Here is a 27,011-nt window from a genome sequence, read left to right as displayed (position 1 = left end):
GTGTATTGAACACAAAAATTTAAATGTGGAGGCTTCCCTGTGCCCTCAGAAACTTGAGCAAGGCAATGAAACATGACCAACACAACACAATATGACAAAACAAAAGTTAGAGGTTTTGTAATAATGGCAAAATCACAGAAAAATTCGGCACATCTATTGAATATTTCTACTACCATGATAATGAGATAAAAAGACAGTCCTAGAATATCATACACTGATTTCAGAAAATCCAATCTTGAACATTCCAAATGCATGAGAAGTAGGTGTTAATTTGTACCATGGTACACAAGGAATCATTTGCAGATTTTCTTTAGAAGGAACTCTTTAGGATCCTTCCACTATTACATTTGTAACATGATCCATGTGCAAAGTTTCCATTTTTGTCCAGCTTCTCAGTAACAAACCTATTTTGTAAAGCGCAGTCTACTTGCAATCTTCTTATACCATACTAAGCAAGACTGAGTAACCTCAAGGTCGTTCAGACTGGTTGTTGGCTTCTGGAGGAAGACAGCCCCAAGCTATTTAAGGAATATCTGGCTGCTAGAGACCTTGGAGCCAAATTTGTGGCTCATCACTAGCAAGTGTATGTTTTTTAGACATTAACCTCGCTCCTGGTTCCATTTAACTTTTCTATTCTTAATTTTCCCTTACCATGTTTAAAAACACTAATTTAGAAAATTTCTAAATCTTTTTCTTAATCCAAGTCTTTTTATTTATTTATTTTTAATTTTTCTCTAAATCTTTCTATATGAAAAAAAAAAACAAACAAAAACTCAGTAATCTTCCCCAAATTGTTTTTGGTGCGTATGTGGATGTAAATAAATAAATAAATAGGGATCAATAATTTTTGTGATTATTGGGAAATACAAAAGATCAGAATTATGAAACAGCCCATTGCCTTAATTTTGTTTATGCTGAAATAGAAAATAACCATTAAAAAGTGTCCCTTTTTAACAGAGAGTAACTTGTGTTGATAAACACAAAGAGCTAGCCTGGGAAAGTGACTTATGTAAATATATGACTTTATTTGAAGTAGTCCTAATAGTACTTGTTCATAAATTAAGTTTAAACAACATGAATCTGCATAAATAGACTATGACATTTTGACAACTCTACCTCAGTTGGTACATCAAGGTTGATTTATAGCATGACCCTCATGAAAATGGCTATGGCATCTCCGTTAGCACACACTGAAAGGACAGTGATCAGTGAAACTTCTGTGATTTCCACATGAATCAACAGTGGTGCATTGCTCAATGTAACACTTAAATTACATCATGTTTAATTTATGTGGAAATGTTTGGATCTGCTTAAAATGTCTGTGGTAAATCACTTTGGGATTTTAATTGAATATTTTTCTGTGATAAATTATTCTTAAATACTGAAATAATATTCTGACAGAACTACCAATTTATTTTGAAAGGTTCCAACACCACCAAATATTATATTATTCTCGTTGTATGATCGAAAGCTTGCATCCTTCAGGAATTTATTTTACTGTCCTGTAGCAAATAATTCTAACATTTGTAAGATGCTTATTTCCATCCCATAGTCGGTGATCATTTTTTAAAATCCAAAATAATTTTGATATTTTAATATATTAAATATCACAGTGAGTTTTAGTCTCTCCAATATGATAAATGCTTAGACTTAAAATCTGACACTCTTTCTCCCAATAATAAGGTACTTAATTTAATATACTAAAGTAATAATGCTCTATTTCTAGACTCGATTACTTTATTATCAAGAATATTTGGAAAGCAGTTCAATTTCATGATAGAGACTAGTTGAAATGTCACTCTTATGATGAGCCCAGGAAAAATTTTATGTCAAATCGAGAAATAAATATTTTTAGTCATAAAAATATTATCTAAAACCAATAACTTCCCAGGTACAATCTCCACAACTATAAATCCAGAAACGAGAAACTCTTTGGGGCCTAAAAAACTACCTGATAAAACATTTAAGTCAAATAAACTCTATTTTGAAATTTTTATATCTATTTACTCAGAGCAATAATTCCTCTAAGTAATATAATTAAAATAGATACAAATTTATATTATTCCAATAGTTACAAACTTGCATTGATCTATGGCCTTTTGTATCATTTTCCAGAAAATGAATCAACAACAAATTAGGAGACTGTGTCTAGTCAGAATTCTTGGTTGCAAGTAAGAGCAAAAACAAAGCAACATGATTCAGTAAAAAGGGATCAGGGGGACTGAGTGGGTTTCTTCCATGTTGTAGCTGAGAGGTTAACCGAATTTTATGACTGCCCTCCTCTGTTACACTTTCCTTTGCCTTCAGCTTGAAACTCAGTGGGTCATGATTCTTGACCCAGTATGGTGAGGGATATGAGCCCTTGGTGGCCTTGCTTAAATAAGGCAGCTCTAAGGGGCATTTTCTTCCTACCCACAAGAGTAGCAGTAATTCTACTTTCCCTCCAGGGGAATAAGCAAACAGTAACACAGTGACAACAGTAACCATCTTTTCTCTTTTGATTTTTGCTTTTACTACTTACGTAGGGCATGAAGAACCAAATTAATTAGGTTCAGCCTTAGCTTCCAGGTCAGTGGAACCCCTATTCTCATGGTGCTATTAGAATCCAAAATCAAAAGAACAGAAAGCAAACAAGTGGCAAAAGAGTAAGTATAATCCTAAGAGCCTCCATCACAGTTTTGAACCCTAGGATTCCAGACTTGTGTATTCTGGCCAAGGGGAAAAAGAAGTCCACGTGACAGTCATTTGTTCAGAACACAAACCACACCCCATAGAACATCAGACTCCTGAGGTGTTGACTCTTGGACAAAACACATCTAAATCTTCAAGGATTCATTCCTTCTGAGTAATGGGGCATGCAATAATACCAATGAATTCCTTGAACATTAACCCTTTGCCTTGTTTCTTTAACAAAATTGTTCCTTTAAACTGAAGCCATTTTGCTTGGGATACCATGGCTTTGTATAAGGCAACCAATTAAGCTATGGCTCGTGTAATGACAAAGAAAAATGACCAGGTAAACAAAACAAACCCAAACTAAATAATCAACTGCAATAAGGAAAAACTTCTGTTCCCTACTCTGCATTGTCCAAAAGATAATAGGGTAGTATCTCACACAGACAAACTAACACTAAATACTCCTTTGGTCCACTAGGTATCATGCTTTTCAAAAGTTCATGATCAGTTACTGATAACAGAAAATGGAGTATTCATCAAGGCTGTAGCCAGATGGCCATTGCTATACATAATATTCATTCCCTCCACAATGAACACCTGGTTCATGAATCCACTGGGCTTGCTGAGAAAGGAGGTTGATACGTATATACTGAGTAGGTCATCTTATCTATACTACAGCCCTTTTGGTGAACGTATAACTTCCCGAAAAATATACTCACATTCTAGGCTCATTCTGAGAGATCAGATCCATTCAGTGTAACCTTTCCCCAAACTCCCTCCACAACCCTCCAATCCTGCTTTTCCAACCACCTTGCCATCCAACTAGTCCATTAGTCATTGAAATGGCTGTAGATTCCTGTTCTGGTTATCTTTGTGGCACAAAAAAAATTCACCCAACATAGCAGTTTGGAACAATTATTTCATTATGATCATGAATTCTGCAGATTAGTAATTCTGTGGGCCATTGGAGATGGCCCTTCCCTGCTCTGTAATGTCTGCTGCCTCAGCGAGGAGTCTTAAAGCCTGGTGATGACTCGGTGGCTATGGGCTAGAGTCCATACCTGGTGCCTAGAATGGACTGACTCAGGGACTAGGACTGGTGACTGGAGCACTTACTTGGGGGCTCTCTTGGTGAACACACAGCATGATGCCACAGGGTAGCAGGCTTTCCCAGTGATCACAGCAAATAATTTAATTGGATGTTTCACTTCTGCATATTAGGATCAGGCAGATCAAAATTCCATTCCTAAAATGACTAGGATTTTAAATTCCTTCACCCTCAACCAGGCCAGATGAAAGCTGGGTTTTGCCAATTTCACTGAGGTTCTGTGCTGCCACTCACTACTGGTAACAACTTCTTTTAATCTGGGGTCCTAGTTGCACAACAAAAACTGACTCTGGGTCCACTAAGCAGAAAAGACCTCCAAGGGAAGAATACGGGGTGGCTTAGATAGTCCATGGGAGGGCTGAAGAACCAAGCTCAGAAAGTGGGTCTGAATTAGGCACTAGGAAGCACGGAATGTAGGGAAGCTCATATCTCATGATCAGCGTGGAGGGGACAGTGCCACAGCAGTGCTGCCATTGGATCTGTGCCGTCCTGGTTGATAAGAATAGCCGCTATCACTGTGACTTAACTGCTCTGTTGCCTCCAGAACAGCCCTTACCTATCTCTGGTTCAGTTACTTCCTCCATATCTGAAATTCCTACACAGACCTTCCTGCCAGTCACACCTAAGTGACTCACCTGCATCTTACTCTTTGGGTAAGAAGAGGGGATGAATGCTCTTCCAGTTCCTTCAAGGGAAATGGGGGTTTGCCTCACCATGTTTACAAACAGAACTCCTAACCCAATAGGAAAGGGGTTTGGATTGTGGGCAGTCAAAAATAAAGCAAATACCCACTAAACATGATTACCTAATTACTTAATAATTAAAAAGGATGGGTGAAGTAATAGTAAAGTAAAATTAATTCAAGCAATTTCTTTTATAATAAAGAGTCCCCAAGTCTAGCTTTGATAGTGGCACATAACTGGGTAAATAATTTAACTTCTCTAGTTCTCTTCCTCATACATAATATGAGGGTTTGACCTATGATTGCCAATTTTCATTATAACTAACTTCTTTTCAAAAAAACTATTGTCAGTATTATTTGCAGAGGCTCATCCACATGGTGGAGCCGTATGCCTAGGACTTGGCAGTACCCATTGCACTAGTTTTATACTATTAAAGAAACTCTTGGTGAAACAAACTGGCTAGCTTTTAAAGTTACAATGGATTGTTTTCATGTGTGTGTATGAAAGATTATTGACTGAAGTTGGTTAAATTGAATGGTTATACATCTAATTTTCCATTGCGTATGCAGAAATGTGGGGGTTTTTTTAGACACAGTGTTGTTTTGTGTTCTGAACTCCCAACACAGCTTGACTGTCTAGAGATAGCCTATAGCCTGGAGAATGGCAAACTCAGGAAACACCCTTCCCAAGAGAGCGTGGGTTCTTGGTACAGAAATCTTTTCATGAAAGATTTGGTTCCAAGGTTCTCTATGGAAATTTGGGGACTTTCCATTTAATTCACCTCGTTCTGAGTCATTCCTTCAGTGGCCTCAATGTCACCTCTGAGGATGATCCAACCTTTCAAGACAATACAGAATCTTCTCTCTCCCCTTTGGGGTAAGATCACAAGTATTCTTTTGAGGAAAAGATGACAGCATTCCAGAGTTGTCTGGCTTCCTCTTCTACAGTATATCTATTAAGGAGTTTCTCAAACTTACAAGGAGTCCCCCTGCATGGATCTTTTGGCAGCCCAAACCAAACCAAACCAAACCAAGACCAAATCTTCCAGAAAGATTTCACTTGCAGTGGTTCCCCCAGCCCACCTATTAGTGAACAGCACGATACTTTCAACCTAGGTCTAATAGATTCAAAGAAACATGTATGCCTTTTGAACAAAGAGATGATTTGCGAAAATGTTGCATCATTTGCTATGTGTTTTGCTATAGGATGGATCCAAACTTCCCAACAGTGGTATGACAGAGAAGTCAGACAATTGAATAGGCATTCAGAAATGGCAATTCAACCAGCAACATAAAATTCCCATTCTTAGGAATGTTTGGTTTTATTCACCCAACCTGAGTCCTAAAGGGAAATTCCCAGCGAGGTCCTGGATGTGACCACTGGATGTGCTCCAATCTCCTCAAGCCAACACCAGACCAAAACAGGACCTCATTCAGCGAAGCTTACAGTAGGACTGGCTCCCACAATCTTGCTGTGGGACTGGCTCTGTGGTTACAGGGAAAGTTCACAGAGCAGAAATATGCATCCAGAAGTTGCTTTTGACCAGCTACCCTAAATTCCCATATTGTGGCAGTCAATGGTGGTTGTATTTTTATCATTTTTCACATATATACGAACTAAAGATTACTGGTTGGTTGAAGACTTAATATGGATGGATGATGGGTAGATTTCATAAGTGACAGAGTTGTTTGAAACATTTTAGTTTTCTCATAATACACCAAGATTATTAAAAAAAAAAATTATAGCTAAAGAGACCTGGAATAAGGATCTGCTTAATAAGCTGATGGAAGGAAAAATAAAAAAGACGGTAAAGGTTCATGCTTGTATGACATAAAAATTCTTCACAAAGGGCCTAGCATAAAATGATAACAATGAAATAACGTATTAGTCAACTTTATGACATGAACATATTATTGTATCTACTTCTAGGGAGAGAAACTGAGGACAGAAACCAAGGAAGTCACATTGTCTAAGTACATCTGGCCAGAGATGGGGTTGAGGTTTTAACTCAAACCTTTACCTTCCACAGCCTACATGCTTAGCCACACCACTGGCTATGATGGATGCAGGCTGAATAAACACATATTCTTTCCAAAATAAATGCATTAAACACATGAATGATAGAACATTTAACTTCTTGGAATATTAATTTTTAAACCTCTCATTCATTCCTATCTAATTTTATTAATTTATTTTACTAGTGTCCCATATTTAGTTTATCAAATTGAATCAGCTTATCAGTTTATTCTGCCTAAACTTGAAAAAAATCTCTTGGTTAATACAAGTTTATTCTGCCTCCTGATAATTTCTTATCCATGTGTTTACTTGTGATGTATATACTGTCATTGTCTTAATCCCCAAATTTATGAATATGTAAACAAAAACTAAAGCTCTTTATTTTAAAAGCTCTTATTTTTAAAAAAAGCTAAATGAAGTTATTGAGAGCACTGATGATCTAGGTAAATACAGTAGATTTGTTGAGGGAATTGTTTCAGTGGCCTTCATATATCAGGGGTCAAGTTCAATTTAGCATGGTAAACTTGTTCCAAAAATACATTATCATTTTTTGGGTCCTATTAATTGCTGAAGGGATATTCTTATATGCTGTAAAAATGACATTTTACATAGTTTCCTTTATCCACTTGTCACTACTCTCTGTTCTTTTTTGGGATTTCTAAGTATTTTTATTTCTCATTATATGTCCGAATCAACCTGTTTTCCTTATAAAGAATTTTCCAGAGAAGTATATAGGAGTCAATAAACAAGCAATAAAATATTTTAGATAACTTTTCTAGATTGTTCTAGATTCTGTTACATATGACATTAAAAAAAAAACCCTGTTTTTTAATGACTGGTAATTTTTTATTTTTTTATTTTAATTACTATTTTTGTTTTTTTATTTTTTATGACTGGTAATTAAGTAACATGATTATCTGTATAGGAAATGGCTTATTTTATTCACTTCCAAATTATGGCCTTATATAATGTCCACTGATTTAGGAATGAATACTTACAAACTATGCTGGTTAAAATTTTCTTATCAAATAAGAGAGACTTATTTGAGTCATGAAGTCAGGGACTGGCAAACTTTTGCTGTACATGGCCAGAGAGGAAGTCTTTCTGTCTTTCCCAGCCATACGGTCTCTGTGGCCATCACACAGACCTGCTGTTCGAGCACAAAAGCAGCCACAGACAACAAGAGACAAATAACGTGGTTATTTTCTAAGACGACTTTATGGTGTCTGAATCTTAAATTCCATGTAATGTTTCTGTGTCATGAAAAGTTATTCTTGTGATTTTTTTCAACCCTACAAAAATACGAAAGCATTCTTAGCTGATGGGCCCATGGGCTGTAGTTTGCTGACCCCTCAAGTAAACTGTGAAATCAGATGTAGGGTAAACAACAAAAATCCGCCAATGGAATGATTTCTGAAATGTTGATGATAAAGACAGAAAGATGGTAGCATATTTAAAAAAGATTTTATTTATTTATTTGAGAGAGAGAGACAGTGAGAGAGCATGAGAGGGGAGAAGGTTAGAGGGAGAAGCAGACTCCCCATGGAACTAGGAGCCCGATGTGGGACTCGATCCTGGGACTCTGGGATTATGACCTGAGCCGAAATCAGTCGACCAGCTAACTGAACCACCACGCACCCAATGGTAGCATTTTAATAATTCTAATTTAGTTCTACTTTTTAATCTCTCCTGGTAATTTTTATCTTCAACAGATAATTTGCTTTTCTTTTGTTACTCCTTCTCACTTAGAATGCATTCCAAATCCAGGATCTTTTGTTCCTGTTAACCAACCATTTTGCCCTGATCCTGTATTATTCAAACCTTGCTTTGATTTGCTATATCCTTGTTATTTACATCAGAGAAATAAATAACAGATATTATTTATACAGGGAGATAAATGAAAACAAAGAACAGGTTAGCTGCTTCTTTATTCTTGTCCCGATGAAGGCATTGTATTCTGTTTTTATGTTTAAAGTTTTTATAAAAGCAATTTGTGTTCCTCTGTCCTTTAATCAATGTAAAATGTTCTTCCCTCACCTTTCCTTTTATTTACACATTATCTTTAAAATATAGCTATGGTACTCCCCTAATTTTGGCTGTTCCAATAAAAATTGAATCTAAAATGGGGATTAATGGCTGTTCATTACATTGGCTCTGAACACTGGCCCTAATGGAACTGGACAGAATTTGGAAGATCAGAACCAAAAGCACAAGCAGGACTATAAGTTGGGTGAAGACCTGAAATATGAATACAAAAAGATAACTGCCATAAAGATAAGGAGGTGGAGATACAATATTGAAGGAGAGTTCAAAGCTTGGCTCTACAGCCAAGGAAAAAAGGATAGGCACATCACCAAAACAAGTGACAAAAGTTCTAGAAGTTCAAACACGTCTTTTCAAAGATGAACTAGACCACCGGACACAGCTAAAGAATACTAATTAGTTGGCAATTTATTACAGATTACGGGGAAGATTTGAAAGCAACACGGTTTTTAAAAGATGTTAGTTTTATCACAAAATTACCATTTTACAAAAAATTGCAAAAGAGAAGAGACCATTGAATATGAGTTAGTTAATGAGCTAATAGATAGGTTTGGCAGCTGGTAATAGGGATCCTGAGCCTGAGAGGCCAGGGTTCAAAGATATGGGAATGTAAGTCACTGCAGGGAGCAAAGCCCAAGTATACAAAGCAAGATAATCTGAAAAATGGATCAGAGAGGATACTCACACCTTGGAATCTGAGTTATCAAGAATGGACTGAAACTTGCAGCAAAATTACTTGAATTTTGAGTTTCTGTCAACATCGAGAGAACACAGTCGTAGATGCGGTTCTTCAGCTGGGGAATCAGAATTGGCAGGAAAATAAAAGACTGAGAGACAGAGAGCTGTCCTATAAGTAACAGAAGAATGAAGTGACATCATAGTTAGATGATAGAGTATTTTTTATAAAGTGAAGCCTATAAAGTGAAGTCTTTTGATTTCTTCATTTAAATTATGCCACGATTCAAATTAATTTTTGTGTCACCAGAGATCAATTAATATTTATTTTAGTCATTTCAATTACAAATATGGTCATAGGAAATGCAATTTGATTGTATATGACCTAAAATCTGGAGAAGCCCATTTGGTCACATACTTGTTCTCACATCTTACTGACCTATCACTGAGTCCTACCATAGCCCCTGATCATCTCTCTACTTATCCATTTCTTTCCTTCCCAACTGACTCAGCTTAGCTCAGGTCTTCAGCTTAGTTTCTGTGGGTTACTGAAATGTCTTCTCAATTTCCATCTTCATACTTGAGCCAGAATGATCTTCACAAAACAAATATTACATCATGCCCCATCCCATTGTCTTTATTAGCTCTATTACTGCCCACCTGTGCAACTTTTGTAAAGTACTTTTAGTCTTTGTGCCTCAGTTTCACTACCTATAAAGTCACGAGCTGTGAATACTAAGTGAGATAAGTTTAGAGCAATATGGCACCCATATAAGCATGAGGAAAGCATTACACATCACTCTTATTTAGAATGACATCCAAATTCTTGCATGGTATTCAGCTCCTCTCATGATCTTGCCCTTGCTTTCCTGTCTGACATTAGCCCTCATCATTCCACAAACCATTCCCTCCCTTGCACCAGTAACACTCTGCTTTCGCCATACTGGACTACTTACAGCTATCTCCAACCTTTTTTTCATTCTTTCTCTTCGATCAGGGTCGTTGCATACACAGCTATCCTTCTGTCTGGAAAGTCCCAGCCCACAGAATTTGCCTGATGAAATTCCATTCTTCTTTGGGACTTAGCTTCATGGTCATCTCCTTTGCAAAGGCTTTTCTGATTTCCTGAGCTTGGACCAGGTGCTCCTGCCTAGATGCCCTGCAGTTAACTGTGTTTTCACTTGCCTTCATAAACTCATTGCAACTGCTTGTTTCTTTGGCTAGCTCCCCTCCTTAGTCCACAAAATTTATGGAGGCAGAATTCTGAGGGCAGAGCCTGTGACAGTGCCTGGCACATACAGCACATGCAACAAATAATCTGTTGCCTTCCTTACTGAATCGGCCACTTATGGTATAATATGGTTGTTATTTCAAAAGCGAAACAAAGCAACGCAAAACATATTGGTGGCAATTACATAATCATCCTATTTGTTTCCTTCCCAAAATATTCAGACACACTGGAAACACATAAGTAAATGTGGCATTTGGAGTATAAATATGCCTCATTCAAAACGGAAGCTTGAAACCATTATATGCATGTTAAAATGTACTGTAAAAATATGCTTCATGTTACAAGCTACAAATTATTGCTCCAGGTAAGAAAAAAAAATCAAATTCTCAACTATTTATATCCACGTTTATAATTATTTCTTACTTTTTTTGTCTGTGTGTTTTTTAGTTCGGGCTTCTTTTCACTCTCAGATAAACATGATGTTCCCTGAACTTGACTTACTGGACTGTAACCCAGGACTGCCTGAATCGAAGCACACGGGAGAAATACAGATATATTTTTATTCATTATGGCAGATGCTCTTTGAAACTTGACTTGTGAGAACAGAAGTTCAATGAATGTGTTTCACATTTGTTCTTCTGACAGATAGAGGCCAAATGACACAGTGTAAAGATCCTCAACTAAGTGACAAGAGAAAAACTTGTGTCCCGGAGTCCTCTTTGCCACTTACAATAGCCTTGTGACTGTGAGCGTGTCCTCCCACATCTCCTAGGTTTAGAATAGAGAAGAAAGATGTTTTAAGTGGCACAGCATGGGCGGTAGAAAGGATCTGATACATACGTGCCAGGGAGTCCTGGTTTTGCCCCTACTGCTTGGGTGACCACTAAACCATCTGTTCCCATTTTCTCCTTCCCACCTTCATATACTGCAAGTGCTCAGCAGACAGTGTCACTTTGTTAGTGGATACAAAAACGAAATGTGTGGCTTTCATCTAGAGGAGCTAAGAATTCAATATAAAAGCCCGAACTCCAAGAACTCCAAACCTCGAATCAAACCAGTAGCCACACAGCTCAGACTTGTGTGTGCATAAGAATCAGCTGGAGATGCCCTTAAAAGGTAGGTTGTGACTCAGCAGGTCTGGGGTGGAGCCCCAGATTTTGCATGTCTCAGAAGCTCCCAGGCGGTGGAGACAGCTGACCCCTGGGTGCTGGCTGGAGAAGTACACCGAGGTAAACAGGCACAAGAAAAGCACAGAAGGACATGAACTCAACCAGGAAGACCCCCACAGAGCAAGTGAGCTGGAGTTGAGGGATGAGTACCAGAAGGTGAAAGGGAGGTAGTAAATGCATTTGAGTAGAGGGAATTTTTATATAGGACAGGGAAGTATCAATGGCCACAGGATGGGTGTGGAAAAAAGACAGCAAGCACATTGGGGGAGGCATGTGGTAGGGAGACCCATTTCCGGGAAGCAAGATAGTCCATGTGGACAACGATGAGGCCCTATGTTACTTTAATGTAGTCACCTGATTATTCCTAGTTCAGTTTTGTAAGAGGTGTGTGGTAGAGAGGGCCTCATGAAGGTGGGGCCAGTGAGGACAGAGAAAAGGAGAGAGATTTCTCCCACTATACTTATAAGGTAAAAAATGACAGGACCAGATCCCTGACTGAATGTGGTTGAGGGTAAAGGATGAGGCATGAAGGGATGTTTTTGGCTCAGAGGACCAGAAAGCAGGGTTGTTTTTAATTCAGGGATTCCACAAGGAGAAGCAGGTTTGGATTTGGTGGAAGAAGTGAAAAATAACAATGAAATGAGTCTTAAGCACAAAATGTAACGACCGAGAGACAGAGAGTCACGTCTACTTAGGTCTGAAGAGCTACTGTTACTCCCTTTAATTAAGTCCATTGTCCTCGAATACGGAGTATAGTTACTACTTTCTATTATGTAATAAATAAAACAACAATTTTGAGAAAGAATTAACATTTTACCCTCATTTCATGAGTCCCCTCAGGGATTTTTCTCTGTTCACTTATAAATTCTTTTTGTGTATTTCTTAAAAGTTGGCTGTTTGGAATCTAATTCGTATTAAAATCTTTTTTTCTGAACACATCTTTTTATCTTGCCTATGGGTGGGTCACATAATACAATTAATTTTCTATGTCTCTTCCTTTTAATTATTGCCAGCATCGTTTCAGATACTTTTGTTGAAAAGTGATTAGTGACCTTATTTTCTCCTTTGACACCATCTTTTCATTTCTCCTGGGCTATACCTGATTATATTCCAAACTCCTTAAATAAGCCATTCAGAAACAATTTGTGATGAATAAATTATTTTTGGTATTAAATACTATTCTGAGTCTTAAAGAAAGACTATACAATGAAATGAATTTAGTAAACTTTTGTCCCTATCTTTTCATAACAGGAGTTAAAAAGTCATAAATCATTAGGGCCAGAGAGATAATGTAGTAGATAAAGAGGACTGAGTATAAGAATTCTGGCATTCTGATGCTGTCATAATTCATGTTCAGTACTAAAGATGAAACTTGGCCATGGAGGCATTAGCAATCAGCCGGGAGTGTGGCAAACTAGAGAGCACAGGCCCCAGAGGAAGAGAAAGATAACTGCTAGTGACAGGGAATTGATCCATTGGGGAAGGCAGATGGTCTCTTTGAAGATCTGATTTTTCAAGAGAAATAGAAACCTAGATTTTTTTTTTAAGATTTTTATTTGTTTATCAGAGAGAGGGAGAGAGCGTGAGCACAGGCAGACAGAATGGAAGGCAGAGGCAGAGGAAGAAGCAGGCTCCCTGCCGAGCAAGGAGCCCGGTGTGGGACTCGATCCCAGGACGCTGGGATCATGACCTGAGCCGAAGGCAGCTGCTTAACCAACTGAGCCACCCAGGCATCCCGAAACCTAGATTTTTAATTAAAAAATACAACTCATAGTTGTTATGGCTACGTGTCCCCTAAAAACATGTTGAAGTCCTAATCTCCAGTACTTTGGACATGACCTCATTTCAAAACAGGGTCTTTTTTTTTTTTTAAAGACTTTATATTTACTCATTTGTCACAGATAGAGAGAGAGAGCACAAGTAGGCAGAGTGGCTGGCAGAGGGAGAAGGAGAAGCAGGCTCCCTACTCAGCAGAGAGCCTGATGCGGGATCATGACCTGAGTTGAAGGCAGACGCTTAAATGACTGAGCCACCCAGGTGCCCCCCAAACAGGGTCTTTACAGATGTAATCAAGTTAAGATGAGATCATCCGGGTGGATGGACCCTGATATGGTATGACGAGTATCTTTACAAGAAGAGGGGAGAGAAGCATATAGGGAAAACGTCATGGGAAGGAGGTGGAGGTTGCAATGGTACCTCTATAAACCAAGGAATGGCAAGGATTGCCAGCTGTCACCGATGCCACGGAGAGAGGCATAGGACAGATTCTCCCCCATTTTTATTGAGTTCTTGCCTCCAGAACCTGAGACAGTATATTTCTGCTGTTGGAAACCACACAGTTTGTGGCAATTCATTACAGAAGCCCTAGGAAATTAATAAGATAGTAAATAAACATCCTATGAGTTATATATACAGTCTACTGCTGTGCAGTATTAAGTAATTTTATTTCAGATTAAAAAAAAAAACCAAGGATTTGGAAAAGAAATACTTCTACTTGGCTATACTTTGTTGGACTATGGCAAGTTACTTTGTGTAATTAATAACATTGCCATTTTCATTGACATCCTAATGCAACAGACAACCAGAAGTATTTAAATTTAACCCCTCAATAAATATTAAGCAGTTACCAGGACATGGCTCAAGGAGTAAAACTAAAAATAAGAACAGCCCTTTCCCTGAAGAAAATGACCACTACAACAGTAGTTATAATACAGGAGCTGTGATGAGAGAGTAGTACAGATTGCCATAGGAAGAGAGCAATAGTTCAGGAAAACCATCTGATTGTCATGTGAACAATTTAACTGTGCAGAAGGAGTGAAAAATTAGCTGATCTATCTTACAACTCAGCATATATATAACAGAGCTGAGGTTCCAACCCAGGACCTCTGACCCAAATAAAGCTCTTTTTACCTCACCACACTACTTTGGTTTTCTTCGTCTGCAAAAATGAGGCCACTATTACTCCTTCAAGCTTTCCTGAAGAGTAAATAAGACATATGAAATACATCGGTCCCCTCCCTGGTCATGGCAGAACTTACTAGTGCCCACCAGATTCTGGTTCTCCTACCTGTCCTGGATACTTGGAGGACTATACTTCCCAGACTCCTCACACCTGGGTGGAGCCATGTGACTAGTTCTGGCCAGTGGGGCACAGCACATAGGAGACAGCATGCCATTTTCCATGCTCTCTTCCCCTGATGCTAGGAGCAGGGAGACCATGTGTTCCAGTTGGTGGAACTGCAAATGATGAAGTTTCTGTCAGCCCAGGTCTCTGAGCAACTATCAGAACAGTATCCCTGCCAACCCATGATAGAAATAAATCTTTGTTTTGTTAAACTACTGGGACTTGAAATTTTTTGCAGCAATTTATCTTAGTCCATCCTGACCAAAGCACTGGTTCATAATATATGTGCCACAAATTTTCTTTTCTTTTAATAATGATTTATGTCACAGGGTGATAGAAATAAGACTTATATTTAAACATATATAAAAATTTAGGGCATGTATTATGTAGCTCAATTTAATATATTCATATTCCAGATCCTGAGATAAACCAAAAACAGCTTATGATAGTTAAGAAATTGTGTCCTAAGACAGGCTGAAATGAGAAATCCATTTGCTGTCAGAAAAAAGTCACCTCTCATTAAAGATCATTTCTCTCATTCCTCCAAACCAAATTATTTAAGTTTAAAAATAGCAAAAGGACCTTATGAAAAAAACATATAAATGCTAAAAATCCCAGCTTGAGGTTTCAGCCACTATTCTTAACATACCTTCAGAGGGTTTTGACTGTCATTACTACAAATAGAAGACTTCCAGGAAGGAATCATTCAACAAAAAGAAGTCTTTTATTTTCTCTACAAATTTGGGACATGAAGAGAAAGATGAGAGTAAATATAATTCCAAGTTTTCTGCTCAAACAAATCTAAATGCTTCTGTCTAGCATTCAACATCCTGATGATATGTTCTCATTTGCTACTAACCGCATTTCCCACTTTTTTCCCTCTAACATAGAGTTCATTTTAATCAGTCTCCTCAAAATCCACAAACAAGCCATATTCATCCTTTCTTTATGCCTTTTACCCATTTGCCTGAAATGCCCTTCTCTCTTACTTGAAGAATGAGCTCTAGGTCTAGCTCTAGGTCCACTTCCTATGGTTGTACTTTGTCCTCTAAGATTCAGTGCTTTTTGTTGCTGTTGTTGCTTTTACTTTATTTTACCATACACACACACACACACACACACACTATAGTATATATATATATACACACTATATATATATAGAGAGAGAGAGAGAAAGGGAGATACATAATTGATATATAACATTATATTAGTTTTAGGTATACTACATAATGATTCAATATATGTATATATTGTGAAATGATCACCACAATAAGTCCAGTTTATATCCATCAATGCTTGCCTTCTTCTTTTTTTTTTTTTTTTAAGATTTTATTTATTTATTTGACACAGAGAGAGAGTGATCACAAGTTGGCAGAGAGGGAGGCAGAGAAAGAGGGGGAAGTAGGCGATGCAGGGCTTGATCCCAGAACCCTGAGATCATGACCTGAGCCGAAGGCAGAGGCCCACCCCACTGAGCCACCCAGGTGCCCCCATCAGTGCTTTCTTATGCCTAGTAATTTTCTCTCTTATCTGTACTTTGAGTTCTCTAAAAACAGCAATGATTTTTTTAATACTTCACCTCCATATCCACAAAGCTTTGACACAGTACTGAGCACATCATCAGCAATAAATAAATACTTCCTGGTTGATCGTTTGTGAGTTTGTGTGGGGATGGACGGGTAACACTCTCTGGTCAGGAAGAACAGAAAATTGAAGAGATTCCAGAAGGACTCATGACTGAAATAAAAATCAGTGTTTGGGGATGTGAGGTGGGGGACTTGAAAATCATCTTCCATAGTTGATTTCTAAAGCTGAGTATTACCAGTTAGTGACCGTTTCACAGGCTTACAACAACTGTCCTACAGGGAATAAAGGAGGCAATGAAACACTTAAAACCTTTGCTGCTTGGGAATACCTCTAGATGGCTGGAGAAAGAGGGCTTAAAAATGATGTTAGATCACATTGAAAGAAGCATCGCGCTGTCTGCTGTTGCCTCTGCTGTGAGAAACAGATAAACGATCATTGGATATACCGTCTGCATTATGTCATCTCACCCAAATTGTCACCTACACTACAGACATAGCACAAAATGTCTTATGTAACAACACAGAATTTCCATTAGCTAGTAATTGTGTGATACATATTCATGTGAAGTGAGGTATATTAGCATCAGTTTATGTGAGTATTTAAGATTTTAAGTAATCAAGTAAATTTAAGATTTTAAGTATTGAGATTTAAAATACACATACAAGTATCAGGGAGGTTCTTCTCAGCTGCCGAGTTGTATACTACACTATCCTCTATCTATTGCTATTGTTGTTTGCAGATACAGTATGTCAAACTAGGTGTTGAATTTCTGAAAAGGTGACATTCCTAAAAAGGAAAGGTCACATCATAGCCAGTGCCATGAACTGAGCTGCTTGAATGAGAGTAGACGAGGGAGGGATTGAGGTAGCTGTTAAATTGAGCTCAACTAATTCATCCAGCAAGTATTTCTTGAATGCTAGGCATTGTTCTAGGCATGGAAGGGCTACAGGTGATCTGGACCGACCTGTCCTCTGCAACCATGGAACTTATATTCCAGTTGGGGTGGTAGACAATGAAGAAATGAATAAATGACAGATTCAGACAGTACGATGAAGAAAATACAACAGGATGCTATAACAGAGTAGTGAGGAAAGGGGCAGCTAGAAAAGACTGGGGAGGAGACAAGCAGCAGAGGCCTCAATGACACAAGGGAGTGGCTTTACAATCATGCAGGGAGAGCCTGTGCCAACAGAGACCTTTAGGCTGGGGTGAGCTACTACGCTTGTGTTTGAGGACAGTAGAAAGGCCAGCATGATGGAAGCATGGCAAAGAAGTGATGTAGGATAAGATGCAACAGGAAAGAACAAGATGGGTCAGACCTCTAGGGCATGGGAAAGAGTTCAGGGTTCAATCTGATTGAAGACTGGACCCCTCACTTCCTGCTTGATCAGGTCTGGGTGTACTGCACGTAATCTGTTTGCATTGTCTACCTGTTCCAAGGGTGTAGCTTCAGGTCCATCTTCACTCCTTTCTCTCCTCCTAACTGCTGTTCTGAGGAATCCACCATCTTTCAAACAGGAAGATGTCATGTCTGAGGGATTATGTGGAGAAAATACATACCTTGTGGCATATTAGCCCTTCCTCAAAAAGTATAATGGTTCCTTATATGTGTCTATTTTGCAACTAATAGAGTCCTAGTTCTGAAACTAAAATCTAAGTATGAGAAGCTTTATTTCCTCTCTTACTGTGTTGGTACAAACGCCGACTTATCAATGTGGACCTAGGGCTATCAGTACTTTCAGGGACTCATAAAAATGTTCTAATTTATCTCAAAATTAGAAGAACAAATGAACTTTTAGGTTAAAGAAAATGAGTAAAATAAATATATTCATCTCTATACCAATGCAGTTATAAAATTTTAAGTATTTTTTTTTTTTAATTGAAGAAGAGGCCCATGAAGGCAAAAGTACATAGTGCCCATGAAAGCAGAAATATAGCTCTGGTGCTTATATGGTAATGGGGACTGAGGTACTCTTTCTCTTCAATATAATTATTATTCTCATAGGAAAACACTTTATTTTGTTCACTCTAGTTTGTTGATTTAGTGAACTGTAAACTATTTGAATAGTAAACCCTTTTTAAAAAAAAGATTTTATTTATTTGAGAGAGAGTGAGAGCACAGAGGGAAGGGGAGAAGCAGACTGTCCACTGAGCAGAGAGCCAGATGTGGGGCTCAGTCCCAGGACCCTGAGATCATGACCTGAGTTAAAGGTAGATGCTCAACTGACTGAGTCACCCAGGGGCCCCGTAGTAATCCCTTAATAGTAAAAAAATTTTGTGTATTCTGTAGATGTATATTAATTTATAAAAAATATGGCTACTAATGTACTATATTATATTCTATGAAATACAACATAGTTATAGAAATTGATAAGTTAAAGGCTAGATTACAGATGGAATGATGCTTAAATAATTTTTAAAGTTATTAATGATATATACAATATTCATTCTTTTTGAAAATAGATTTTATTTATTTATTTGTTTTAGAGAGAGAGAGAGATTGAGCAGGGGGAAGAACAGAGGGGGAAGGAGAGGAAAGAATCTCACGCAGACCCTATGCTGAGCTCGGAGCTGATGTGGGGCTCAATCTCATGACCTTGAGATCACACCTTGAGCCAAAACCAAGAGTCAGACGCTTAACTGACTGAGCCACCCAAGTGTCCTTATAAAACATTCATTCTTAATAAAGTTATTGGTAATTGTTTTTAATGAAAACAATATAAGTGAATATGCTTAATTTCTATGAAAGTCTTATTTTTGCATTTAACGATCTGAGAATTAAAGTTTTAGCTTTTTAAACCTGGTTTTAAGGACTAACATAGATGAAAAAGATACTCCACAAAAAATCTATATATTCCAATGGAATGAGTACATGAAGGGAAGCACTTAGGAAAGCTCAGATACTTGTTTTTCAGTTGCATACCAATTATACAAACATTTTTGTTGAAATTCAGCAACTTGGTATCTTCTTGAGTACCAAGCATTTGTTTTTGAAACCTAATCAGAAGTTGTTGCACTTAAAAAAAAAAAAAAAAAGTTGTTGCAACTGTTACACTTTTAGCAATGTGTTAAAGATCCATTAAAATCATAAATATTTTTAAATATTATAAAATATTTATAATATTTTATAAATTGGTTATTTAAAAATATTATAAAATATTATAAATATATTTAAATATACTAATATTTAAATATATTAAAATATATTAAATATTTTAAAATTATAAAATATTAGTTTTTTTTTTAAATTAAGAAGCTATTATGAGGTACCTGGGTGGCTCAGTGGGTTAAAGCCTCTGCCTTTGGCTTGGGTCATGGTCCCAAGGTCCTGGGATCGAGCCCCACATCGGGCTCTCTGGTCAGCAGGGATCCTGCTTCTCTCTCTCTCTCTGCCTGCCTCTCTGCCTACTTGTGATCTCTGTCTGTCAAATAAGTAAATAAAATCTTTAAAAAAAAGAAGAAGTAAAAAAAGAAGATATTATGATAGCATTTATAGGAGACATACTTACATCTGCTGTTAAAATGCAGTAAAATCACATAAATCACATAACAATGGAAATATCTCTGAAGACTCATTTTTAAAATACTTTTGGAATATTAATATTGAGAAACAGTGAATCACTCATTATTAAAACATCAACTTAATCTTGATGGGATGAATTAAAATATTTCTGTTTTTTGAAAAAATATCTACAAGGTAGCGTTCCATTGAGGCCCACTTTCCACTACAGCAAAGTTCAGCATATTTGGAGCACTTATCTAACTTGTAAAAGAAAACTATGTAAACCAACCATTTTAAGTACCTCAACAGGATAACCAGTGAACTTCTTTGTATGACAAAATAATCATGGTCATTGTCTTACTTGTTATAAAATACTTAAAGGTTATAATACTTAGAATAATAAATTTTAAAATTCACTTAACAGAACAAGGAAATTGTAACATATTGCAAAATACTGAAAGGAAACCCAGGAGTGATGGAGGAATTCTTAAAGAATTCTTAAAGAGCTTATAGAATATACCATTGGTATACCTTACGCATATCCTATGATCCATGCCTCCCTGATATGTAGAGGCAGTGAGGGTGCCAGTGTAAATATTTATATTAAAGATTAGTACAGCTTAACTTATTTTCTATTTTTTTTAGACAAGAAATAATTACAAATAGGAGGCTTGACATTTTCACCTTGCAAAAATGAATTATTAGACTATGGAAACCACTCTGTTAAATTGTTATTGGGTGTTTCTCATCTTTTTTTTTTATTCTAGGTGTCTTCTCCTAACATATTTACTATGACATCGATTCCTTTTCATTTTTTTTTGCCAATTAGAATGTTCTTTAAAAATGACAACAAATAAACACAGAGATTATAATTTCTAAATGGTTTATGCATTCATACAGATTCTTCTTGGTTTCTCATACCAGTTGAAATTAATAATAGAGATTAATTGAAGAAAAATTCTTTCTGCAATTAAAAAGCAATTTTCCAAAGCCTTTATTATTCTAAAAGAACTAGACTAAATTAGTAAAAAATATTCAGAAAGCTATGAAATATGCATACCCTTAAGACTGAGCAAACAAGTTTTGATCCTGAACAATAAAGATATTTTTTCACTTTTTGTTTGCTTCTATAAAAGCACTGCATACTGAAACAGTAGAAATATGCTGTATGCTTATCAACCAAAAATATCAGAAGATAGAATAGTATTTCTGTGGCTTTAGCATTATGAAGGGATAAAGAGGCAAATGTTACTTACGTCCAATTGGAAATTTTAAAAAGTAAAATGGCATTATCTAACTTACTGAAGATAGGAAACCAGAGGTCAAAGAGGGATTAGCATTTCAGAGTCAAAATACTAGAAAAAGAGTATATTAATAGCTGAGATAAAGTCATTCAATTGACTACTTTCATTTCAAAGTCTGCTATAGCATCAATTGTTAATAATTCAATTCACATTGGAATCAAAACTTGGGGTGGAAGAATATTCCTGAATGTTTTAAGAATTTACTAGGAATCCACTATCCATTAGTACTGCCTATTACTTTTATTCAAAATAGTGGGAGAAAGTTTAGGAAAAAAGGCAGTTTTGAAGTAGCATTGTAAAAAAAAAAAAATTTTTTTTTTTTTTTTTTTAGCAAATAGCCACACAAAAAAAATTCTATTCAGCTCATCAAATTTGCCTTGGCCTAATCCATATTTACCAACTTACTTCCTCCTAGCTATTTTCATCATTTTCTATCATTAAACTAAGACAGTAGTTCTCAGTCTTGAAACCAGCAGAAATAACCCCCTGAGGGAAGTAATAACTACCTACCTCTTCGACCGCACCTTCTCTGTCTACTTTGAGGCTTCTTCTTCTTCCTCCTTCTGCATCCAAAATGTTCCTGACCGGGGTTAGTTCAAGTCTTTACTCTTTACCTTTCATACGCTTGCCTCTGATAATCTCGTTTACCCTGTGATTTCAATTATTGCCTCCCTGAAGAAGAACTCAAATAGTTGACTCTAGCTGAGATTTTTCAAGCAACAGGCTCACATTCCAACTTTCTGCTCATCACCTACATCTGGATACACTACAAGCAATACAAACATAGTGTCGACAAAATCAAACACATGGTCTTCCTACATCATCTGCTTAACTCCTCTGTTTCTTTTAATGCTTGCTCAACTCCCCTACCTATGACTCAGCTCTGAATCCTCTGTCTCCCCTCTTACTGTCCCATCCTTACTAATATCACGTGCATTATTTTTGATAACATCTTAATTATTCTCCTTACTTCTAATCGAGAAACAGGTCAACTTGAATCATTATTCTGAAGCATGGCTTTAATCATGTTCCATGTCTTTAAAATGCTTTGTTTCTGATTACTTTTAGAAGGATGTTCAAATTCCTTAATCTGCTATTCCAGAATTTAATGAAGTGTCATACTTCTCTAGATTCATTTCCCATAATCTCATAGCTTTTAGCTTATACACTAAAGTTGAATTTTATTACTTTATGTTTCCCCAGTATAACGTTCAATACTTGCTCCTCTACCTTTGCTCATGTATCCTATCATGTATCCTATGTATTCATGTATCCTATCCCTGGGTTGAAGTGCTGAACAGTTTTTATTTATTTTTATTATTTTAAAAGATTTTATTTATTTATTTGACAGAGAGAGGAGATCACAAGGAGGCAGAGAAGAAGGCTGTGGGGGGTGGGGGGAAGCAGGCCTCCTGCTGAGCAGAGAGCCCAGTGTGGGGCTTGATCCCAGGACCCTGAGATCATGACCTGAGCTGAAGGCAGCTTAAGCCACTGAGCCACCCAGATGCCCTGCTGAACTTTTAAATCCTAGTTCAAAATAAATCTTTTCCAAGAATCTTTACCTAATGGCTCCAGCTTAGCTGTGATCTCTGATTTATTTAGTTTGAGTTACTCCTATGGGCTCCATGATGTAACAGAAGGGGTATGGGCTTTGAACTTCTCTATATCAATGTTCCAAAGTCATTCTTTAACTTTGCGACAATAGGAAGCTTATTTAACTACTTTAAAGCTTCGTTTTAACATCTATAAAATGAGAATACTACAGCTTACCAAGAAGTTCAAAAGAAATCCTGTGTGATATGATTGATGCCACCAAGAGAGAAGCCAGCTGAGTGGCCACTTCTCAGTAGCCTAAGAAGATACAATTTTCATTCATTCAGATATATTAAAAGCGAACTAAGGACCAGGCACTTTAATATAGAGAGTGATGAACAAGATAAATATAGTCCCTGCCTCCTTGGAGCTAACAGTCCTAGAATCTAAATTTACCACAGCTCCAAGTCTAGTCTTCTACTTGCAGAAAGACCTCAAATTGACTGGATTAGTAAATATGACTCTTGCGAAAAATATCACTAACACTGATATATAAAATCAGAATAGCAACTTCTTATTTATACTAAAGACGTAACTGTCGAACAAACTGACTACTTGACATGGTTTAACCGGGTAGTCACATGGAATCAGAATGAGAAGGGGGAAAGACTCAAATATCTGATAGTCTTGGGTTCTAATAGCTAGATGGGGCAATCTCTCTAATAGGAAGATAGACTTTCTTTCTTCATACATGCATCTAGAGAGATGGCACCTGAGATATCAAGTACAATAGAGACCCCAGAACAACACCCTTCTCCCAGCTTCCTGAAGAATTGCAGACAAGGCTCCCAAATATTCCAGTGGATCTTAAAGGTAGGGATGGAATGCTTGCCACAGATCTCTGCCCAAGGTATGTCTTATGGTGAAGCCAGGGGTAATGAGAGAAAAAGATAGAATTATGAACTAAATTTTGAGCAGGACTTGTGAATCCTCATGTGGCAAAGAGAAATCAGTAGATAAAAAAGAATGAACTCAATTGAGTACCTGCCATTAAGAAAAATAGCAGTTCAGGATCAAAGACTAGATTTCAGTATCAAGCCAGAAGGAATGTCATTTTTCCCACACCTATTTCTAAGCTGTCAATTGTACTCCTATAAAATCTTGTGCTTGCTAATATATATATATTTTTTAAAGATTTTATTTATTTATTTGACAGAGAGAGATCACAAGTAGGTAGAGAGGCAGGCAGAGAGAGAGAGAGAGAGAGAGAGAGAGAAGCAGGCTCCCTGCTGAGCAAAGAGCCCGATGTGGGACTCGATCACAGGACCCTGAGATCATGACTTGAGCTGAAGGCAGCGGCTTAACCCACTGAGCCACCCAGGCGCCCCCTGCTTGCTAATATATTAACCAAATTTCTTAATGCCTGAGACAAGGTCTGGTTTGGCTTACTATTAGAACACCATCCCCATTAGACAGTATATTCTGCATTAAGAAAGGAACAAATGACCCATCTTAAATTAACAAAGAGCACACCTATCTAGGCATCATCTTCACAATGGGTAAATTTTCTTATAAGAGAGACATCTGAGGGTTGGAAGAGGAAATGTGAAGCAGGCACATCAAGGAGGTACATTAAGATGATCCTTAGTGGGACTAGGTTGGAAGAGAAGTTGAAATCTTATCTCTAGTTTCCTCCTACTCCTTTGGTATTCAAGCATCCAATAAAAGAGAGATACCTAAGACACAGCAGCTAGACACAAGTAGAAGGGAAAAGACAGAATCAAAATAGCCTTAACAAAATGTTTGTCTGGCTTTGTCCATACCCACTTTGCAGGTCATTTAGCCTTTCACAAAACAGTAGACTACACGGTAATCATTATAAACTATTAACTACTGTCATTACATATTCATCTCTCCATCACGAAGTTCATTCCAAAAACATCTGAGGTGGCTTGCATACACACAGCAAGATAACATTAAAAACAACAGCAGCAACCAAAATATGCAAAAAGAAGTCAAAGCTACCGCTGAGTATAAGAAAAGAAACATAAACTAAGTCCGAATGTAGCATTTGTACACAAAGTGCAAAATATTGTAAATAGACTATAATAGTGACACTGAGCTTTCTTACACAAGCATTTGAACTTTGCAGGTATATTCTAATTTTCTTGGAAAATCCAAGTTCCTTCCATGAGCAAAAAGAAAATCCTTAGGGAAATAATGTAAGATCAGCATTTCTCTAGGTATCCCGGTCATATTTCCTCAGGCGAAAATCCATGGAGCTTTGCTGGTTTAAAAACTGTTACCTGAGATTTCCGTTCCTGCAGAATGTTCCTTAAGTAAATTTTAACATACATTTTATCCTGCCACTATCTCCTTCCTTCCTGCCTGCCTGCCTTCCTCTTTCTCTTTTTCTCTCTTTCCCTCTCCCTTTCTCTTTCTTTCTTATTTAATCCTGATGTTCATTTAAGACATTCTTTCAAAGTCTAGTCTTTGGCTCTACTGGCACTGATGTATAAATAAGAGACACCTAATTTGTTTACATTGAAAAATAAAAACAGTGAGAAAGGAAATATACCCAGCCACTGAAAGTAATGAAAGTTGAAATAGAAAATAGCTGCACTTTACACTTTCATTTAAAAAGTTGGTGGCAGAATCTCATGAGGCATTTGGAACTCAGGAGAGTAGGAAACTGCACATTTTTGATCTAATAAAGACAGGCATGCACAGGTGTGCTGATAGGGACTCATAAAGGTATTGCTTTCAGGGCTAGAGAATAAAACATGCTCCCTAGAGTAGTGTTGTGGTTTTCTTTTCCAATTTTTAAAAAAAATGATATTATACTGAATGTAGTAGCTCACAAAAGTGTCAGACTTTTGGAATTCCAAATTTCTTCTCACAAAGCAAGAGCAAGACAGGCAGGCATATCAGAAATTTGCTAAAATATTTCTAGTAATGGGACTTAATTGGGGCATTATAGGAATTTATAAGATGCCAAAGTTTTTACATAAATCAGATTGAACATCTGAAGGCCATGGTAGGAGATGGGTGAATGAATTCACAAGAAGTGCAGGTAGCTTTGCATGTCCACTCCTTTTTCGCTCCTAGGAGCTTCATTTTTAATTAGGTGCAAAGATTATTTAAAATGGCTATTTGTGGCAGAAGGCTACTTACCAGAAGATAATGGGATCTCCAATAGACTGTGTTCCTATGAAGTAGGTCCAGCACTAGCAGGCCACAGCAGTACCCCCTATCTCAGAAGAACTTACACTCAGGGTAGTCTTTAACTTCTAAGAGCCACTGAAAAAACTGTATGGCTCTTAGTTCAGATAGATAATTAAGTCTTTTCCACAGTTTAAAAATTGCTTTGCTAGTACTATTAGCATTACATGGTGGGGGGGGCATGGAGATTACAAAAGTCCTATTTTAATAGGTTAAGATTTGATGAAGATGCTTGATCAAATGAAGCATTTTGTCAATTCTAGAGGATAGTGGAAAGGCGGAGCAACTTTTTATGCTCTCTTGAGAGCTAAAATAACAAGGCATGGTAACAGCAGCGAAGAAGACTTGGGTAATACCCTTTGATGTGGGATGGTTCACCAAGAAGATGTACTCTAGCACTGATATAGAATTAGAGTAGGTAAGTCTTTAAGGGACCAAAAGCTTAGCTTTGAGTCATCTCTAAATGAGGTAACTCCAGAAGTTACTTCTATTTGCTATTTGCAAATGACATGATATAAAATCTATTTGCAAATGATATGATATAAAATCCTAAGGAATCCACTAAAAACAATACTTAACTAGTTCCTTCAGGAACCAGGCAGAATCAAACATAATCTTTTCTAAAGGAATCTACTAAGGCGCCTGGGTGGCTCAGTTGGTTAAGCGTCTGCCTTCAGCTCAGGTCATGATCCTGAGGTCCTGGGATGGAGCACTGCATCCAGCACCCTGCTCAGTGGGGACCCTGCTTCTCCCTCTCCCCACTCCTCCTCATGCTCTTTCTATTTCTCTCTTTCTCTCAAATAAATAAATAAAATCTTAAAAAATATAAAAAAAAAAATAAATGAAGCTATTAGCATTGTGGAGACCGAGAAAAATCAAGGCCATCCCACCTCAGGTTTAGCCTTAGCATAGGTACAGCCATCTTAGCTCTGGCAGCCTTCTCAGACCCTTGCACCCAAGGGCTGAACTTCCCCTACTTTACTTTAGTTCCAGGAAGCCCCACCCTACTTTAGTTCCAGAGACCCCCACCCTGCTTTATTTCCAGGAAGCCCCACCCTGCTTTAGTAACAGGAACCCATAAATAGCCCTGCCTTAACTAAGCTGGGGATCCAAGTCCCTACTCCGTTGTGTTGGGTAT

At 37.4% G+C, this 27,011-nt stretch overlaps 1 long non-coding RNA gene across 1 annotated transcript in view; it reads right to left on the bottom strand.

Moving 5' to 3' along the window:
- LOC116597706 overlaps window positions 1-27,011 on the bottom strand; it is a 56,292-nt gene that overhangs the window by 16,423 nt on the left and 12,858 nt on the right. Inside the window, exons 3-4 of the long non-coding RNA XR_004288749.1 lie at window positions 10,158-10,954; window positions 9,212-9,373 (exon numbers count right to left, since the gene is read on the bottom strand). This is a non-coding gene — a long non-coding RNA (uncharacterized LOC116597706). The remainder of the gene's footprint in view (window positions 1-9,211; window positions 9,374-10,157; window positions 10,955-27,011) is intronic.

Source organism: Mustela erminea, chromosome 8, assembly GCF_009829155.1.
Source record: "Mustela erminea isolate mMusErm1 chromosome 8, mMusErm1.Pri, whole genome shotgun sequence".
Taxonomy (NCBI): domain Eukaryota; kingdom Metazoa; phylum Chordata; class Mammalia; order Carnivora; family Mustelidae; genus Mustela; species Mustela erminea.
The sequence above is the reverse complement of the archived record's forward strand: the minus strand, read 5'-3'. Positions and strand labels throughout refer to the sequence as shown.